This window comes from Oncorhynchus tshawytscha, linkage group LG19 (genome assembly GCF_018296145.1).
Source record: "Oncorhynchus tshawytscha isolate Ot180627B linkage group LG19, Otsh_v2.0, whole genome shotgun sequence".
Taxonomy (NCBI): Eukaryota; Metazoa; Chordata; class Actinopteri; order Salmoniformes; family Salmonidae; genus Oncorhynchus; species Oncorhynchus tshawytscha.
Window position 1 is genome coordinate 53,160,224 of NC_056447.1, and position 19,704 is coordinate 53,179,927.

The 19,704-nt window shown below is 45.5% G+C and overlaps 1 non-coding gene across 1 annotated transcript; it reads right to left on the bottom strand.

The window, feature by feature from the left end:
• Nucleotides 1-18,310: 18,310 nt before the first annotated feature.
• Nucleotides 18,311-18,501, bottom strand: LOC112219247. The gene has a single exon (XR_002948708.2). It is a non-coding gene; the product is annotated as a U2 spliceosomal RNA (small nuclear RNA).
• Between the last annotated feature and the right edge of the window lie 1,203 nt (nucleotides 18,502-19,704).

Here is a 19,704-nt window from a genome sequence, read left to right on the forward strand (position 1 = left end):
TTGCAATATGATTCTATAGTGAAAAACATCACCAAATGGACATGATGAAATCAACACAACGAGTGATGGAAAGGAACAACTATCACTGCCCGGCCATCCTGTGTTCATCAGGCCAGTCAATTTAGCATTTCTGCAGGATTTTTATAGCATGACAAATTCGTGATGGTAAATGCCCATTGAAACATATTGCAAATGCACGTGCATTTGCAATATGATTCTATAGTGAAAAAACATCACCAAATGGACATGATGAAATCAACACAACGAGTGATGGAAAGGAACAACTATCACTGCCCGGCCATCCCGAGTTCATCAGGCCAGTCAATTTTGCATTTCTGCAGGATTTTTGAGCATGTCAAATTTCTTATGGTATTTGGCCACCAAAAAAGTGACTTTTGACTTCCTATGAAATCATATTGCAAATGGACAAATCATATTCCTTATGCACAAGTAAAAAAAAAAATGATAAGACAATTTTAAAATGTATATTCATACAGTTCTGCACAAGACATAAAAACAATTTCGAAAAACGGTCCAGAAAGCACTTTTTACGAGGGTGATAAGTTTTAAAAAGTTCAATTTTCATTTTTGACTTCCTATGAAAAGTAAAAAACATATAATAAAATATGACTAAAAAGTATGTTGATACAGTTCCTATACGTATGTAATTGACACAAAATTCTAAAGAATTTCAAAAAACGGTCCAGAAAGCACTTTTTAGGGTGTGTGAAAATTTTTATAAAATTTGGCTATTTTTGACTTTTGACTTCCTATGAAATCATATTCCAAATGGAGAAAACATATGCGTTATGCACAAGTAAAAAAAAAAAAAAAAATGATAAAATATGACTAAAGTATGTTGATACAGTTCTTATACATGTGTAATTGACACAAAAATCGAAAGAATTTTGAAAAACGGTCCAGAAAGCACTTTTTTAAGGGTGTGTGAAGTTTTTTACAAAATTTTGACATTTTTGACTTTTGACTTTTGACTTCCTATGAAATCATATTGCAAATGGACAAAACATATTTCTTATGCGCATGTAAAAAAAAAAAAAAAATTATGCTAATAAAATTGGACAAAAGTATATTCATACAGTTCTTACACATGTGTAATTGACAAAAAAAATCGAAAGAATTTCGAAAAACGGTCCAGAAAGCACTTTTTTAAGGGGTGATAAGTTTTTGACAAAAAAATCATTTTTTCAAAATTTTGCTTTTGGATGTTGACTTGGGTTACATTTCCAATATGAAAAACCAAGGTGGAACGCACCTTTTGGATTTTAAAGCCACCTTTTGGATTTTGAAGTGTTACAACTGGTGCATATGGCATTTGAATCAACGCCGAATTGGGTGGTATTGGACACCGTGTATATGGTTTGTCCAATGCCAATGACTTCCCATTCATTTTTGTCCATTTCAGGGGGGTATTCCCTTACTAGGGTACTGCTTTTCTGCATCAGGGGTAGAGATGAAGAATGACTGCATTAAGGCCGTGTGTAATTGGCCAACTCCCACCACGGTAATGGAGGTGCAGCGGTTTTTAGGGTTTGCCAACTACTACCAGAGGTTTATCCGGGGTTTTGGTCAGGTAGCGGCTCCCATTACCTCACTGCTGAAGGGGGGACCGGTGCGACTGCAGTGGTCGGCTGGGGCGGACAGGGCTTTTGGTCACCTGAAGGCTGTGTTTACCTCGGCTCCCGTACTGGCTCATCCTGATCCCTCCGTAGCTTTCATAGTTGAGGTGGACTTGTCTGAGGCAGAGACGGGGGCTGTGCTGTCTCAGAGCTCGGGTAAGCCACCAAAGCGAAACTATGATGTGGGGGACCGGGAGTTGTTGGCTGTTGTCAAGGCTCTGAAAGCGTGGAGACATTGGCTTGAGGGGGCCAGACACCCTTTTCTCATTTGGACTGACCACCGCAACCTGGAGTACATTCGAGCAGCGAGGAGACTGAACCCTCGCCAGGCAAGGTGGGCCATGTTTTTCACCCACTTTTCTTTCACCCTCTCCTACAGACCAGGTTCCCAGAACTTTAAGACAGACGCACTGTTCTGGATGTATGACACAGAGGAGTGGTCCGCAGATCCCGCTCCCATTATTCCAGCTTCTTGCCTGGTGGCACCAGTGGTGTGGGAGGTGGACGCGGACATCGAACGGGCGTCACGTTCAGAGCCCACTCCTACCCAGTGTCCGGTTGGGCGTAAGTATGTTCCGTTCGATGTCCGCAATCGTTTGATCTGTTGGGCCCACACTTCACCCTCCTCTGGTCATCCTGGCATCGGCCGGACAGTGCGCTGTCTTGCTGGGAAGTACTGGTGGCCCATGTTAGCCAAGGATGTGAGGGTTTATGTGTCCTCCTGTTCAGTGTGCGCACAGTGCAAGGCACCTAGACACCTGCCCAGAGGGAAATTACAACCCCTTCCCGTTCCACAACGACCGTGGTCACACCTCTCGGTGGACTTCCTGACGGATCTTCCACCCTCACGGGGTAACACCACGATCCTAGTCATTGTGGATCGGTTTTCTAAGTCCTGCCGTCTCCTTCCTTTGCCCGGTCCCCCTACGGCCCTACAGACTGCGGAGGCCCTATTCACCCACATATTCTGGCACTATGGGGTTCCTGAGGATATAGTTTCTGATCGGGGTACCCAATTCACGTCTAAAGTCTGGAGGGCGTTTATGGAGCGCCTGGGGGTCTCGGTCAGCCTTACCTCAGGTTTTCACCCCGAGAGCAACGGGCAGGTGGAAAGAGTCAACCAGGAGGTGGGTAGGTTTCTGCGGTCCTATTGCCAGGACCGGCCGGGGGAGTGGACGGTGTTTCTCCCCTGGGCAGAGATGGCTCAAAATTCCCTCCGCCACTCCTCCACTAACCTATCACCTTTTCAGTGTGTGCTAGGTTACCAGCCGGTCCTGGCACCATGGTATCAGAGCCAGATCGAGGCTCCTGCGGTGGATGAATGGTTTCGGCACTCGGAGGAGACATGGGACGCTGCCCATGTGCGTCTGCAAAGGGCCATCAGGCGGCAGAAGATGAGTGCAGACCGCCACCGCAGTGAGGCCAGTCGGCCCAAAGGTTATCTTAAGAGCGGGTGAGGTGGCGATGACGGGACTGGGCTTTGGCATCCTGTCTCACATCAAAACATACCTGCAGACGAGAGACAAATGGAGAGAGAAAGAGAGAGAGAGCATGTTTAAGCCTTGTTTTTATTTTTTATTCTAACATTGTTAGTCATCATAATAATCAGAAGGTGAAATGCAAAACTGACCTTGGATCATTATCTCTGGGACTACTGCATCTCTATCTGTATTTCAATGTAAAGCATCTCTTTAATAATACTTCCTGTATAATATAAACTGACCTGGGATCATTAACTCTGGGACTACTACATCTCTTTAATAATACTTCCTGTATAATATAAACTGACCTGGGATCATTAACTCTGGGACTACTACATCTCTTTAATAATACTTCCTGTATAATATAAACTGACCTGGGATCATTAACTCTGGGACTACTACATCTCTTTAATAATACTTCCTGTATAATATAAACTGACCTGGGATCATTAACTCTGGGACTACTACATCTCTTTAATAATACTTCCTGTATAATATAAACTGACCTGGGATCATTAACTCTGGGACTACTACATCTCTTTAATAATACTTCCTGTATAATATAAACTGACCTGGGATCATTAACTCTGGGACTACTACATCTCTTTAATAATACTTCCTGTATAATATAAACTGACCTGGGATCATTAACTCTGGGACTACTACATCTCTTTAATAATACTTCCTGTATAATATAAACTGACCTGGGATCATTAACTCTGGGACTACTACATCTCTTTAATAATACTTCCTGTATAATATAAACTGACCTGGGATCATTAACTCTGGGACTACTACATCTCTTTAATAATACTTCCTGTATAATATAAACTGACCTGGGATCATTAACTCTGGGACTACTACATCTCTTTAATAATACTTCCTGTATAATATAAACTGACCTGGGATCATTAAGTCTGGGACTACTGCATCTCTATCTGTATTTCAATGTAAGGCATCTCTTTAATAATACTTCCTGTTGACCCGACCAAATGACCTCTCATCATGCCTTGCCCTCTATGTAGCCAGTTCAGATGCGGGAGGGGTTGAATTGAATTTATTTTAGGTAGAAGACATATGCAAGAAAATGTACAATGTGGACGTAGAGGATATCACTTGAAAGTATTCATTAAAACGTTTGTTTCCATAGTGGTTCTCGATGGTAATAACAATAACACATATAATGATTAAAAGACAAGACAAAATTACAAACAACCATCAATACATTCATTTATATTGACGTCCTAAAAAGTGGCCCTATTCGCTGCACTTCTCCCTAACTGTAAAAATCAACCATATTCATTTCACATTAAAACAGTTTATTAATTGCACATCATACCGATCCTTAAAATAAATACACCTGACCAGCTGTAGGGGCACAAGGGACAGTGGGGTGGTGGTTTCTCTTACTTAGACAACCTTGTACAAATGAAAACCTTCGGCTGCTTTTTAAAACTATTTTTTTGCTTGATCTCAAGGGAAGGCTATTCCATAAGACAAATGCCTGTATGGAAAAACGTGCTCCTCACAGTACTATTTACTCTTGGGATTTTACAAGACATAACACTAGATCTGGTATTGTGACTGTGTTGGTTATACCTGATAACATTATGTAGGGGTGGGGGACATTCAGCATATACCTGATAACATTATGTGGGTCCTAGGGGGACATTCAGCATATACCTGATAACATTATGTAGGTCCTAGGGGGCATTCAGCATATACCTGATAACATTATGTAGGGGTGGGGGGACATTCAGCATATACCTGATAACATTATGTTGGGGTGGGGGACATTCAGCATATACCTGATAACATTATGTAGGTCCTAGGGGGACATTCAGCATATACCTGATAACATTATGTTGGTCCTAGGGGGACATTCAGCATATACCTGATAACATTATGTAGGTCCTAGGGGGCATTCAGCATATACCTGATAACATTATGTTGGGGTGGGGGACATTCAGCATATACCTGATAACATGTTGGTCCTAGGGGGACATTCAGCATATACCTGATAACATGTTGGTCCTAGGGGGACATTCAGCATATACCTGATAACATTATATTGGGGTGGGGGGACATTCAGCATATACCTGATAACATTATGTAGGTCCTAGGGGACATTCAGCATATACCTGATAACATGTTGGTCCTAGGGGGACATTCAGCATATACCTGATAACATTATGTTGGGGTGGGGGACATTCAGCATATACCTGATAACATTATGTTGGGGTGGGGGACATTCAGTATATACCTGATAACATTATGTTGGTCCTAGGGGGCATTCAGCATATACCTGATAACATTATGTAGGTCCTAGGGGGACATTCAGCATATACCTGATAACATGTGGGTCCTAGGGGGACATTCAGCATATACCTGATAACATTATGTTGGGGTGGGGGACATTCAGCATATACCTGATAACATTATGTTGGGGTGGGGGACATTCAGCATATACCTGATAACATTATGTAGGTCCTAGGGGGCATTCAGCATATACCTGATAACATTATGTAGGTCCTAGGGGGCATTCAGCATATACCTGATAACATTATGTTGGGGTGGGGGGGGACATTCAGCATATACCTGATAACATGTTGGTCCTAGGGGGACATTCAGCATATACCTGATAACATGTTGGTCCTAGGGGGACATTCAGCATATACCTGATAACATTATGTTGGGGTGGGGGGCATTCAGCATATACCTGATAACATTATGTTGGGGTGGGGGGACATTCAGCATATACCTGATAACATTATGTAGGTCCTAGGGGGCATTCAGCATATACCTGATAACATTATGTAGGCCCTAGGGGGGCATTCAGCATATACCTGATAACATTATGTGGCCTGCATTCTCTTTTTCAGCTTTTTTGATAGCCCACTATACCAAGCAGCGCAGGCACATGCAAAATGACACTGAATCAAGGTTGAGACAAGCGGTTTCTTAACTTTGATGTTAAAATATCTAGTGTTACGATAGAAATGTTAATTTGTTCGCCATTTTAGAAAGAATTTTAGCAGCAATCAGGTCTTCAGAAAGGGATTGATCTCGGGACACAGCAAGAGAAGTTACACATGTTTGAGATTCAATCTCCTTGCCTGCACAGTTCCCCTTTATCTTGCCTAAGCAATCTATGTTTTGTTCCAAACAAAATCTATTCAGTTTTTCACAAATGTAGTAACAATTTGTTGTCAGTCAACCAATCTCTAACAAAATGCAATTCCTCTCCGATTGAAACAGTCATTTTCTGTGCCCACTGCTGATACATCGACTATCTCATCTCTAGATTGCACCCATCATCCCTGCTTGTGTCCAGTATCCCAATGTTTGGCACCGCATTTAAACGGCATACATTGCAAGAAGTTGAAACTGGAGCAGCAGCATGGCCAGGTGGACTGGGGACAGCAAGGAGTCATCATGTCAGGTAGTCCTGGGGCATGGTCCTAGGGCTCAGGTCAGTTGAAACTGGAACAGCAGCATGGCCAGGTGGACTGGGGACAGCAAGGAGTCATCATGTCAGGTAGTCCTGGGGCATGGTCCTAGGGCTCAGGTCAGTTAAACTGGAACAGCAGCATGGCCAGGTGGACTGGGGACAGCAAGGAGTCATCATGTCAGGTAGTCCTGGGGCATGGTCCTAGGGCTCAGGTCAGTTGAAACTGGAGCAGCAGCATGGCCAGGTGGACTGGGGACAGCAAGGAGTCATCATGTCAGGTAGTCCTGGGGCATGGTCCTAGGGCTCAGGTCAGTTGAAACTGGAACAGCAGCATGGCCAGGTGGACTGGGGACAGCAAGGAGTCATCATGTCAGGTAGTCCTGGGGCATGGTCCTAGGGCTCAGGTCAGTTGAAACTGGAACAGCAGCATGGCCAGGTGGACTGGGGACAGCAAGGAGTCATCATGTCAGGTAGTCCTGGGGCATGGTCCTAGGGCTCAGGTCAGTTGAAACTGGAGCAGCAGCATGGCCAGGTGGACTGGGGACAGCAAGGAGTCATCATGTCAGGTAGTCCTGGGGCATGGTCCTAGGGCTCAGGTCAGTTGAAACTGGAACAGCAGCATGGCCAGGTGGACTGGGGACAGCAAGGAGTCATCATGTCAGGTAGTCCTGGGGCATGGTCCTAGGGCTCAGGTCAGTTGAAACTGGAACAGCAGCATGGCCAGGTGGACTGGGGACAGCAAGGAGTCATCATGTCAGGTAGTCCTGGGGCATGGTCCTAGGGCTCAGGTCAGTTGAAACTGGAACAGCAGCATGGCCAGGTGGACTGGGGACAGCAAGGAGTCATCATGTCAGGTAGTCCTGGGGCATGGTCCTAGGGCTCAGGTCAGTTGAAACTGGAACAGCAGCATGGCCAGGTGGACTGGGGACAGCAAGGAGTCATCATGTCAGGTAGTCCTGGGGCATGGTCCTAGGGCTCAGGTCAGTTGAAACTGGAACAGCAGCATGGCCAGGTGGACTGGGGACAGCAAGGAGTCATCATGTCAGGTAGTCCTGGGGCATGGTCCTAGGGCTCAGGTCAGTTGAAACTGGAACAGCAGCATGGCCAGGTGGACTGGGGACAGCAAGGAGTCATCATGTCAGGTAGTCCTGGGGCATGGTCCTAGGGCTCAGGTCCTCCGAGAGAGAGAAAGAAAGAGAGAAGGAGAGAATTATAGAACGCACACTTAGATTCACACAGGACACCGCATAGGACAGGAGAAGTACTCCAGATATAACAAACTGACCCCAGCCCCCCCCGACACAAACTACTGCAGCATAAATACTGGAGGCTGAGACAGGAGGGGTCAGGAGACACTGTGGCCCCATCCAATGATAGACCCGGACAGGGCCAAACAGGAAGGATATAACCCCACCCACTTTGCCAAAGCACAGCCCCCACACCACTAGAGGGATATCTTCAACCACCAACTTACCATCCTGAGACAAGGCAGAGTATAGCCCGCATTTAAACGGCATACATTGCAAACAAGCAAAATGTGACTTCGATACTTTACAGCTTCGTCATAGAACAAGGGGTTTGATCGCTCCACACGTTATGTGAACGAACAAACCACAAATGTCGCAAGCCAACCCTTTTTTTAATGATTCCTTACGGTTTTACCATAGTGTGGGCATAGTTGTTGAGCTTGTTTTGTGGCGTTTGGGCCAGGACAGGGGTTTCACATCGCCACAGAATAGCAGGCTGAAGGTAACACGCTGCGTGTTAGGGTCTCAGCGGCGTTTCCTGTGTACCTCTACCGAGCCGCTCAGCTGTTCCCGTAGGGAAAGGTGATATCAGGTGCCGGTAAAGTTGTTCATGGCTGAAATTCACACTATGAAAGCGAAGATTTATCACCCGTGTCTCTCGGAGCAGGTGGAAGGACAGTTTGGGATGATCTCCGTGTTTGAATTGTAGAATAAATCAGAAACGCCAAAACAAAACTTCTGGCTAGAGACATAATAGTGGCGAATGCGTACTCTCTCGTTCACTGACACAGCTGATATAACCTAGGGGAGAGAGGGATGAAGAGAGAAGGATAAAGGGGAGAGAGGGAAGAGATGGATAAAGGGGAGAGAGGAATGAAGGGGAGAGAGGAATGAAGGGGAGAGAGGGATGAAGGGGAGAGAGGGATGAAGAGGAGAGAGGGATGAAGAGGAGAGAGATGAAGAGGAGAGAGATGAAGAGGAGAGAGGGAGAGGAAAGAGACTTCTTATTTTTTTTATTTTTTTTATCTTTATTTAACTAGGCAAGTCAGTTAAGAACAAATTCTTATTTTCAATGACGGCCTACCGGGGAACAGTGGGTTAACTGCCTGCTCAGGGGCAGAACGACAGATTTGTACCTTGTCAGCTCGGGGGTTTGAACTTGCAACCTTCCGGTTACTAGTCCAACACTCTAACCACTAGGCTACCCTGCCGCCCCTTATTGAGAAAATAAGGTAGTTAAATAGACAGTCAACATGAATCTGTGTGTGTGGCCTCACCTGGTGTCCACACTAAGTGGCTGCGGAGTACTTTAGGCGGAAAAACATACACAGACACACGAGGACAAACAATATAACGTAGTTATAGAAATAATAAAGTGTCTTACTATTCTCCATGGTTGGCCTTCTTACCTATTCTTTGAAGGTGGAAGAAGCCACAGTTATACACCTGAGCCTGCTTACTGCACAACACAATCCATCAATCAGATTGATATAGGAGTGGGTAGGTGTGGGTTATAGGGTGTCTAACAGTTCTACATTTTTTTCAAATTGGGACTTGAAATAACCTGTTCTGTTTTTGTACAGACGTCACACCCTTACCTAAACAGCACCCGTACCTAAACAGCACCCGTACCTAAACAGCACCCGTACCTAAACAGCACCCGTACCTAAACAGCACCCGTACCTAAACAGCACCCGTACCTAAACAGCACCCTTACCTAAACAGCACCCTTACCTGAGAAATTGAAAGAAACTGGGAATTGAATAACTGCAGTTGACATAGTCAAGTAAATGGAAGAATAGTTTTATTGCAATGTGAATGGCTCTTCAAAGAGCCTTTGGTTGTGCATAGTGTAGTCTATGATGTTGCCAGGGAACAGCACCCTCTTCAAAGAGCCTTTGGTTGTGCATAGTGTAGTCTATGGTGTTGCCAGGGAACAGCACCCTCTTCAAAGAGCCTTTGGTTGTGCATAGTGTAGTCTATGGTGTTGCCTGGGAACAGCACCCTCTTAAAAGAGCCTTTGGTTGTGCATAGTGTAGTCTATGGTGTTGCCTGGGAACAGCACCCTCTTCAAAGAGCCTTTGGTTGTGCATAGTGTAGTCTATGGTGTTGCCTGGGAACAGCACCCTCTTCAAAGAGCCTTTGGTTGTGCATAGTGTAGTCTACGGTGTTGCTTGGGAACAGCACCCTCTTCAAAGAGCCTTTGGTTGTGCATAGTGTAGTCTATGGTGTTGCCTGGGAACAGCACCCTCTTCAAAGAGCCTTTGGTTGTGCATAGTGTAGTCTATGGTGTTGCCAGGGAACAGCACCCTCTTCAAAGAGCCTTTGGTTGTGCATAGTGTAGTCTATGGTGTTGCCAGGGAACAGCACCCTCTTCAAAGAGCCTTTGGTTGTGCATAGTGTAGTCTATGGTGTTGCCTGGGAACAGCACCCTCTTAAAAGAGCCTTTGGTTGTGCATAGTGTAGTCTACGGTGTTGCCTGGGAACAGCACCCTCTTCAAAGAGCCTTTGGTTGTGCATAGTGTAGTCTATGGTGTTGCCTGGGAACAGCACCCTCTTCAAAGAGCCTTTGGTTGTGCATAGTGTAGTCTATGGTGTTGCCAGGGAACAGCACCCTCTTCAAAGAGCCTTTGGTTGTGCATAGTGTAGTCTATGGTGTTGCCTGGGAACAGCACCCTCTTCAAAGAGCCTTTGGTTGTGCATAGTGTAGTCTATGGTGTTGCCAGGGAACAGCACCCTCTTCAAAGAGCCTTTGGTTGTGCATAGTGTAGTCTATGGTGTTGCCTGGGAACAGCACCCTCTTCAAAGAAGTAGGAGGTGAAGATCTCCTGCACATGGATTGCCTCTTGCTGTGTTGTTGGATCCCATCCATGAAACATCCTGCAGAGCAGCAGACTTCTCCTCTGGGACACGGCGGTGAGCTGCAGATCCCCTCCTGCAGAGCAGCAGACTTCTCCTCTGGCACACGGCTGTGAGCTGCAGATCCCCTCCTGCAGAGCAGCAGACTCCTCCTCTGGGACACGGCTGTGAGCTGCAGATCCCCTCCTGCAGAGCAGCAGACTCCTCCTCTGGGACACGGCTGTGAGCTGCAGATCCCCTCCTGTAGAGCAGCAGACTCCTCCTCTGGCACACGTCTGCGAGCTGCAGCTCCCCTCCTGGTCCATCCTCATTAAGTTACGCCGGACACAGGTAGCCTGCACACACCTGAATTCCCCCAGGAGACAGTCCCAGATGGCCCTGGTCACCCAACCTTGCAGTGTCCTACACGGTAACTATAGGCAACCGTCTTGAAGTCATCTCCAGTTATAAGGTATCTGTAGGAATATGGAAGATAATGTCATTGTTAGACTTTAACATCACGGGGTATTACTAAAGTATAATATCCCTGATAACAAATCATGACAACATTGGATAGATAGATGCATGTAAACACAAATGTATAGCATGTGACAACAGCAGGATCACATCAATGATAGCATCACATATGTGTACCTCTTTGAGACCCCAGGACTGAGAGCCAATGCTCTTCACTGGGACCTCTTCATCTGCTTGACAGGCTTTCACAGCTCTCTGTATCTGCGGACAGAAAAACCTCACAAGAAACTTACTTCATTATACTAATTAGACCACACTGAATATTATGTTGCTATTATGTCCATTCTCACTTCTAGGGACAGGAACTACACAAGTACCTGCCCTATCCAGAATAATCTACTCTCTCTCTGCGATCTAATAGGGGTGTCAGTGGGCTGACTGTGAACGCTCTGAGAGACTCTGGGTTGAGGTCAGTGATAAAGTAGTCTACAGTACTACTGACAAGAGATGAGCTGTAGGTGTACCTACCATAGGAGTCTCCTCGAAGCCTACCATTGACTATGTACATACCCAGGATGTAACAGAGCTATAGGTGTACCTACCATTGTAGTCCCCTTGAAGCCTACCATTGACTATGTACAGACCCAGGATGTAACAGAGCTATAGGTGTACCTACCATTGGAGTTCCCTTGAAGCCTACCATTGACTATGTACATACCCAGGATGTAACAGAGCTATAGGTGTACCTACCATTGTAGTCCCCTTGAAGCCTACCATTGACTATGTACATACCCAGGATGTAACACGGTGTGCGAGTTCATTAGAACGTGCGTTGAAGATGTCGTTCCCATAGCAACGATTAAAACATTCCCTAACCAGAAACCGTGGATTGATGGCAGCATTCGTGTGAAACTGAAGGCACGAACCACTGCTTTTAATCAGGGCAAGGTGTCTGGTAACATGACTGAATACAAACAGTGCAGCTATTCCCTCCGCAAGGCTATCAAACAAGCTAAGCGCCAGTACAGAGACAAAGTAGAATCTCAATTCAACGGCTCAGACACAAGAGGTATGTGGCAGGGTCTACAGTCAATCACGGACTACAGGAAGAAACCCAGCCCAGTCACGGACCAGGATGTCTTGCTCCCAGGCAGACTAAATAACTTTTTGCCCGCTTTGAGGACAATACAGTGCCACTGACACGGCCTGCAACGGAAACATGCGGTCTCTCCTTCACTGCAGCCGAAGTGAGTAAGACATTTAAACGTGTTAACCCTCGCAAGGCTGCAGGCCCAGACGGCATCCCCAGCCGCGCCCTCAGAGCATGCGCAGACCAGCTGGCCGGTGTGTTTACGGACATATTCAATCAATCCCTATACCAGTCTGCTGTTCCCACATGCTTCAAGAGGGCCACCATTGTTCCTGTTCCCAAGAAAGCTAAGGTAACTGAGCTAAACGACTACCGCCCCGTAGCACTCACATCCGTCATCATTAAGTGCTTTGAGAGACTAGTCAAGGACCATATCACCTCCACCCTACCTGACACCCTTGACCCACTCCAATTTGCTTACCGCCCAAATAGGTCCACAGACGATGCAATCTCAACCACACTGCACACTGCCCTAACCCATCTGGACAAGAGGAATACCTATGTGAGAATGCTGTTCATCGACTACAGCTCGGCATTCAACACCATAGTACCCTCCAAGCTCGTCATCAAGCTCGAGACCCTGGGTCTCGACCCCGCCCTGTGCAACTGGGTACTGGACTTCCTGACGGGCCGCCCCCAGGTGGTGAGGGTAGGCAACAACATCTCCTCCCCGCTGATCCTCAACACTGGGGCCCCACAAGGGTGCGTTCTGAGCCCTCTCCTGTACTCCCTGTTCACCCACGACTGCGTGGCCATGCACGCCTCCAACTCAATCATCAAGTTTGCGGACGACACAACAGTGGTAGGCTTGATCACCAACAACGACGAGACGGCCTACAGGGAGGAGGTGAGGGCCCTCGGAGTGTGGTGTCAGGAAAATAACCTCACACTCAACGTCAACAAAACTAAGGAGATGATTGTGGACTTCAGGAAACAGCAGAGGGAACACCCCCCATCCACATCGATGGAACAGTAGTGGAGAGGGTAGCAAGTTTTAAGTTCCTCGGCATACACATCACAGACAAACTGAATTGGTCCACTCACACAGACAGCATCGTGAGGAAGGCGCAGCAGCGCCTCTTCAACCTCAGGAGGCTGAAGAAATTCGGCTTGTCACCAAAAGCACTCACAAACTTCTACAGATGCACAATCGAGAGCATCCTGGCGGGCTGTATCACCGCCTGGTATGGCAACTGCACCGCCCTCAACCGTAAGGCTCTCCAGAGGGTAGTGAGGTCTGCACAACGCATCACCGGGGGCAAACTAAGTGCCCTCCAGGACACCTACACCACCCGATGCTACAGGAAGGCCATAAAGATCATCAAGGACATCAACCACTCGAGCCACTGCCTGTTCACCCCGCTGCCATCCAGAAGGCGAGGTCAGTACAGGTGCATCAAAGCTGGGACCGAGAGACTGAAAAACAGCTTCTATCTCAAGGCCATCAGACTGTTAAACAGCCACCACTAACATTGAGTGGCTACTGCCAACACACTGTCAATGACACTGACTCTACTCCAGCCACTTTAATCATGGGAATTGATGGGAAATGTAAATATATCACTAGCCACTTTAAACAATGCTACCTTATATAATGTTACTTACCCTACATTGTTCATCTCATATGCATACGTTGATACTGTACTCTATATCATCGACTGCATCCTTATGTAATACATGTATCACTAGCCACTTTAACTATGCCACTTGGTTTACATACTTATCTCATATGTATATACTGTACTCGATATCATCTACTGTATCTTGCCTATGCTGCTCTGTACCATCACTCATTCATATATCCTTATGTACATATTCTTTATCCCCTTACACTGTGTATGACAGTAGTTTTTTTTGGAATTGTTAGTTAGATTACTTGCTCGTTATTACTGCATTGTCGGAACTAGAAGCACAAGCATTTCGCTACACTCGCATTAACATCTGCTAACCATGTGTATGTGTGACAAATAAAATTTGATTTGATTTGATTTGATTTTAACAGAGCTATAGGTGTACCTACCATTGGAGTCCCCTTGAAGCCTACCATTGACTATGTACATACCCAGGATGTAACAGAGCTATAGGTGTACCTACCATTGGAGTCCCCTTGAAGCCTACCATTGACTATGTACATACCCAGGATGTAACAGAGCTATAGGTGTACCTACCATTGGAGTCCCCTTGAAGCCTACCATTGACTATGTACATACCCAGGATGTAACAGAGCTATAGGTGTACCTACCATTGGAGTCCCCTTGAAGCCTACCATTGACTATGTACATACCCAGGATGTAACAGAGCTATAGGTGTACCTACCATTGGAGTCCCCTCGAAGCCTACCATTGACTATGTACAGACCCAGGATGTAACCTAGCTATAGGTGTACCTACCATTGGAGTCCCCTTGAAGCCTACCATTGACTATGTACATACCCAGGATGTAACAGAGCTATAGGTGTACCTACCATTGGAGTCCCCTTGAAGCCTACCATTGACTATGTACAGACCCAGGATGTAACAGAGCTATAGGTGTACCTACCATTGGAGTCCCCTCGAAGCCTACCATTGACTATGTACATAACCAGCGGTTGACTAAGCTGCAGGAGTTGTGACCCATTTTTGTCGGTTATGGTGTCGTATTTGTGCTTAGGGGGGTGTATGGGGGAGGGAATGCTGCAACCTCCAGGTAGATGTTTGTCCCCCTGTGTGCTGAGGGTGTCAGGTTCTTGTCCGGTTCTGGCATTTAGGTCACCACAGACTAGTACATATCCCTGCGCCTGGAAATGATTGATTTCCTGAGCTGAGGTGTTGTGTCCTTTTCCCCTCTTCTATATATTTCACATTTGAGTCCATAAGGAGTACAATATGTGTCTTCTGTATGTCCTCAGTGGGTGGGGTGGGGGGTGCTCAGAGGGGGTGGGGTCCCCTGGGTTTGGGGTTCTTCATTTGTGTGTCCTGCTGTGATGTCGACGCAATGGTCAGGGTCTGGGGTGGACTGTTCTGCTGTGGTCTCAAGACTTTTGTCGGGTGCTGAGGTGGGCTGTTCTGCTGGCTTTTCTGCGGGGGTGGCCACCTCTGTAATGGGCTGTTGTGCTGGCTTCTCTGCAGGGGTGGCCACCTCTGTAATGGGCTGTTCTCTGTCACAAGACAGAGTCTGTTCCTCTCCTCCAGCAGTCTGTTCCTCTCCTCCAGCAGTCTGTTCCTCTCCTCCAGCAGTCTGTTCCTCTCCTCCAGCAGTCTGTTCCTCTCCTCCAGCAGTCTGTTCCTCTCCTCCAGCAGTCTGTTCCTCTCCTCTACTGCTCTGTTCTTCTCCTGCTCTTTCTCCTTCTGATTTTGTCTACAGTTGCAGACATGTTTCTCTCCACCTTCAGCTCTGGTTGAGGGGTTGTTGTTGAGCTGGACTGTTTTTTGTGCTGACTCTCAATCTCCTCTCCTTTTCTCGTTCATATTATGGGGACATACAGGGTACTAAGTGTGTAGAGGGTCATATATAATAATCTATTGATTGATGAATTGATTGGTTGATTGATTGATAAGGCCTGATGAGGTTATTCTAGTCCTATACCTCCATCGTGAGTTAGGAGGAGGAAGAGGAGGAGGTGTGGTGAGCTTTAGTGTTAATACTGGAGAAAGGCCTGTCCCAGTCTCCTCTCTATATGTACCACTAATGTAAATGTAAATATCAAAACAGATACCAAACATTAAGAAACTATTAGGAAGAGAAGAGTAACTGCAATGAAATAAACCAGGGACCTGTGGAAAGAAGCCCCCTGATCTCCTCGTGTCCGCCAGCAGGGGAGGACACAGCGCCTCAGCTCAGGACACAGCGCCTCAGCTCAGGACACAGCGCCTCAGCTCAGGACACAGCGCCTCAGCTCAGGACACAGCGCCTCAGCTCAGGACACAGCGCCTCAGCTCAGGACACAGCGCCTCAGCTCCTGCTGTAACGGGTGGACCGAAGGCCGATTCCACCAAGCTCTGGCTCACCCTCACGTGTCTGAAGGACGCACTGTGGTCCTCTGACAACTTGTTGGTAGGGAAACGCGTGGAGACCACCCATCAGACAGTGGCCATGATAGCCACGGAAGCCCTGAGGTGGTATGGACAAAATAGAGCCTCGACCCCAGACAAAGTATCACCCACAACATCTAAGGTCCCGGCCTGACAGTGCTGCAGCGCCGAGGGGAGGGATCTCTTCTGGGCCCTGAAGGATGGGGCCGGAGTTGATTCGGAAGAGCAGGAGGAGGCAAATTTGATAAGGACTCACCTCGTTCCTGCACAAAGGAGAGAAGACCTCTTTTTTAATAAAGGGACTTTTAAACCGTTTACATGTCTTTAAAAGGTATACTCGTTTGAATTATATGTTCACATTTGAAATGGCTTTTACAGATTGGATATGTTTAAAAGTACTTCTTTCTTAGGGTGTTTTATTGTTTTAATAACATGTACTTTTAACATAATGTTTCAATGCAGGTTTTTTAAATGCATATTATGTCATTTTAAAGTGTACAAATGATTATGTAAAACCATGAGCTATTGCAATAACCATTTTTCCAAAATAAGATAAATCTGTTCTTATCACTTTAATATCTGATATGTCCTCTATCTGGGGACAATATATTAAATGGATTTTTCCACAGTGAAGTAGGTTATACATAACTGTGCCATTATGCAGAATTCTGATTGTGTGCCGTCATAATTAGCTTGTATGAAATTTGAAGCCCCAAGCTACAGGCTTCTGTAGGGCTAAACCTGCTGAGCTGAAAACATGCGATGTAGAAGGGTTTGATTATATGCCCGGGCTTTTATTTTACAATTAGTATCAGCAACGATCTGGAGCCGTCTGTCAGTAATACCCACATACATTTATTTTAGCGATCATTTTGGACATGTAGCCTATTGTAATCATTATGGAACTATGTAGCAGGGTAAACCTGGAACCTGGCGCACGGTTCACGACGACTGGACTGTTGTCATACAGTTCCACGATTAGTGAGAATGAAAGTAGATTTGTAGGATTATAGTTCAACCACTATTGGACACTTTTTCTCCACATTCCAATATTTCATGGATGGAACTTGAATATGACAACTTTCAGTATGAATCAAAACAGTGCATGTTTTATTTATCGATATACAGTATTTCACGAGTAGATAGATGCTCTCCAACCCGATAGACCTATTGGTATTTTATGTGCATGATATGAAGTTTGCTGTAGTGACTGACTAAGCTTAACTGTAAAAGTGTGCCTCAAAAGTGCCATGTTTGCAAAAGTGTATTATGCGAAGCACACATTTAGTTAGGCAGCCAGGACCGTAGGCCGGGACCACTCCGTAGGACGCATTGTCGGTCTAGCTCTCACTGCAGTCCAGTGCCATGGACATCTTTGAAGTTTGGCCTCTAGTAATTTAGGAGGGCAACTTTATAAAGGCCTCTTCACAATGACCTTATCATGCAAGGCTCTACAGACAGATTTAAAAAATATAGGCTATTTTTATTTCATGCATTATTTGTGTTGATGATGTACTATGTAATGAAGTCGAGTGGTTCAACATTAAAATGCATTTTGATTGAACACACAGCTTGAACAAGGCGACGGTCGGTGGAAGTCTGGCGCCACCAAGTGGACAATTATTTTACCTGAGATATTTTGTAAAAGATCAAATGTTGTGTGTCAATATTGTTATCTGCAAATTGTTTCATACACCCCTATTTGATAGATTATTATTCCAGATTAGCTGTAAATCTGGTTTTATTAGAATCATTACGTTAGAGCAAGTCTGTCAATGATGCCTAGAAAGTGGTGCAAGTGAGAACAGGTGTTTTCTTCTGGAAGTTTTGTTGCATTTCCTTTGAAAACAGCTCATCTGTATTTTTGTACATCATTTTATACACATACAAACGGCATAAAAGCATCAAGGCCGAGTGGCTTCACCACCTTTCTAGGCATCATTGACAGACTTGCTCAAACGTAATGATTCTAATAAAAGTAACATCCGGGTAACTCGGTCTAATTTATATTTACAATGGCAGGGGTGCACCGTTCCTGGAGGTACTGCAATACCAGGTCGATGCGTGGAGTGGACGGAGCAAGCCCCTATTCCATCTCCCTATTCCAAAAATCAATTTAATATATGGTCCCCAGATAGGGGACGTATCAGATATTAAACTGATAAGAACAGATACTACACTTGATCTTAGCCAAAAGGCCGAGAAGCGATACCGCAATGCTTTCGGGAGGAAGGTGCCGTTCTCAGACACGTCAAATCCGGTAAAGGTTACACCAAAATGAGCTCTGTACACTTTACAACAAATATCAAAGATGATGCTATTTAAAATGAATGGTGACATAGACTGGGAGTTGATCAACGTCGGGAAAAGACACTTTTCACTGTTACAATGTAACACATTGGTAGGTTCCAAAATGACGTGGACATCCGCCCTCCAATCGGAAACGAGACAAATCCTTATTGAGTTAATACCAGATTTACAGCTAAATTGGAATAATAATCTATCAAATAGGGGTTGGAGAAATAATTAATATTGACATAACATGTTATCTTTTATATAATATCTCAGGAAGCGTTGATGCCACAAGGGAACTAAAATAATTGTCCACTTGGTGGCGCCAGACTTCCACCGACCGTCGCCTCTCCTATGTGGTCAATCAAAACGCATTTGAATGTTGAACCACTTTAAAAACTATATTTAACTAGGCAAGTCAATTCAGAACAAATTCTTATTTTCAATGACGGCCTAGGAACAGTGGATTAACTGCCTTGTTCAGGGGGCAGAACAATAGATTTGTACCTTGTCAGCTCAGTGATTTGATCCAGCAACCTCTCAGTTAATGGCCCAATGCTCTAACTACTAGGCTATTTGCCGCCCCAGTTGACTTCAATACATACACCAACGCAAAAATAGCCTATGTATTTTTAAATCTGTCTGTAGAGCCTTGCATGATAAGGTCATTGTGAGGAGGCCTTTATAAAGTTGCCCTCCTAAATTACTAGAGGCCAAACTTCAAAGATGTCCATGACACTGGACTGCAGTGAGAGCTAGACCGACAATGCGTCCTACGGAGTGGTCCCGGCCTACGGTCCTGGCTGCCTAACTAAATGTGTGCTTCGCATAATACACTTTTGCAATCATGGCTCTGTTGAGGCACACTTTTACAGTTAAGCTTACTCAGTCACTACAGCAAACTTCATATCATGCACATAAAATGCCATTACGCAGAAAACACTGTATATTGATGAATAAAAACTACATTGGTTTTGATTCATCCTGAAAGTTAGGTTTAGGCTACTACATGTTACTCAAATTTTCACTATACCCATCACGAGGTTGCTATAACCTAGTTAAACAGCAGCAGTAAAATAACAAAAGCAAGGCTATATACAAGGGGCACCGGTTAGTCAAGG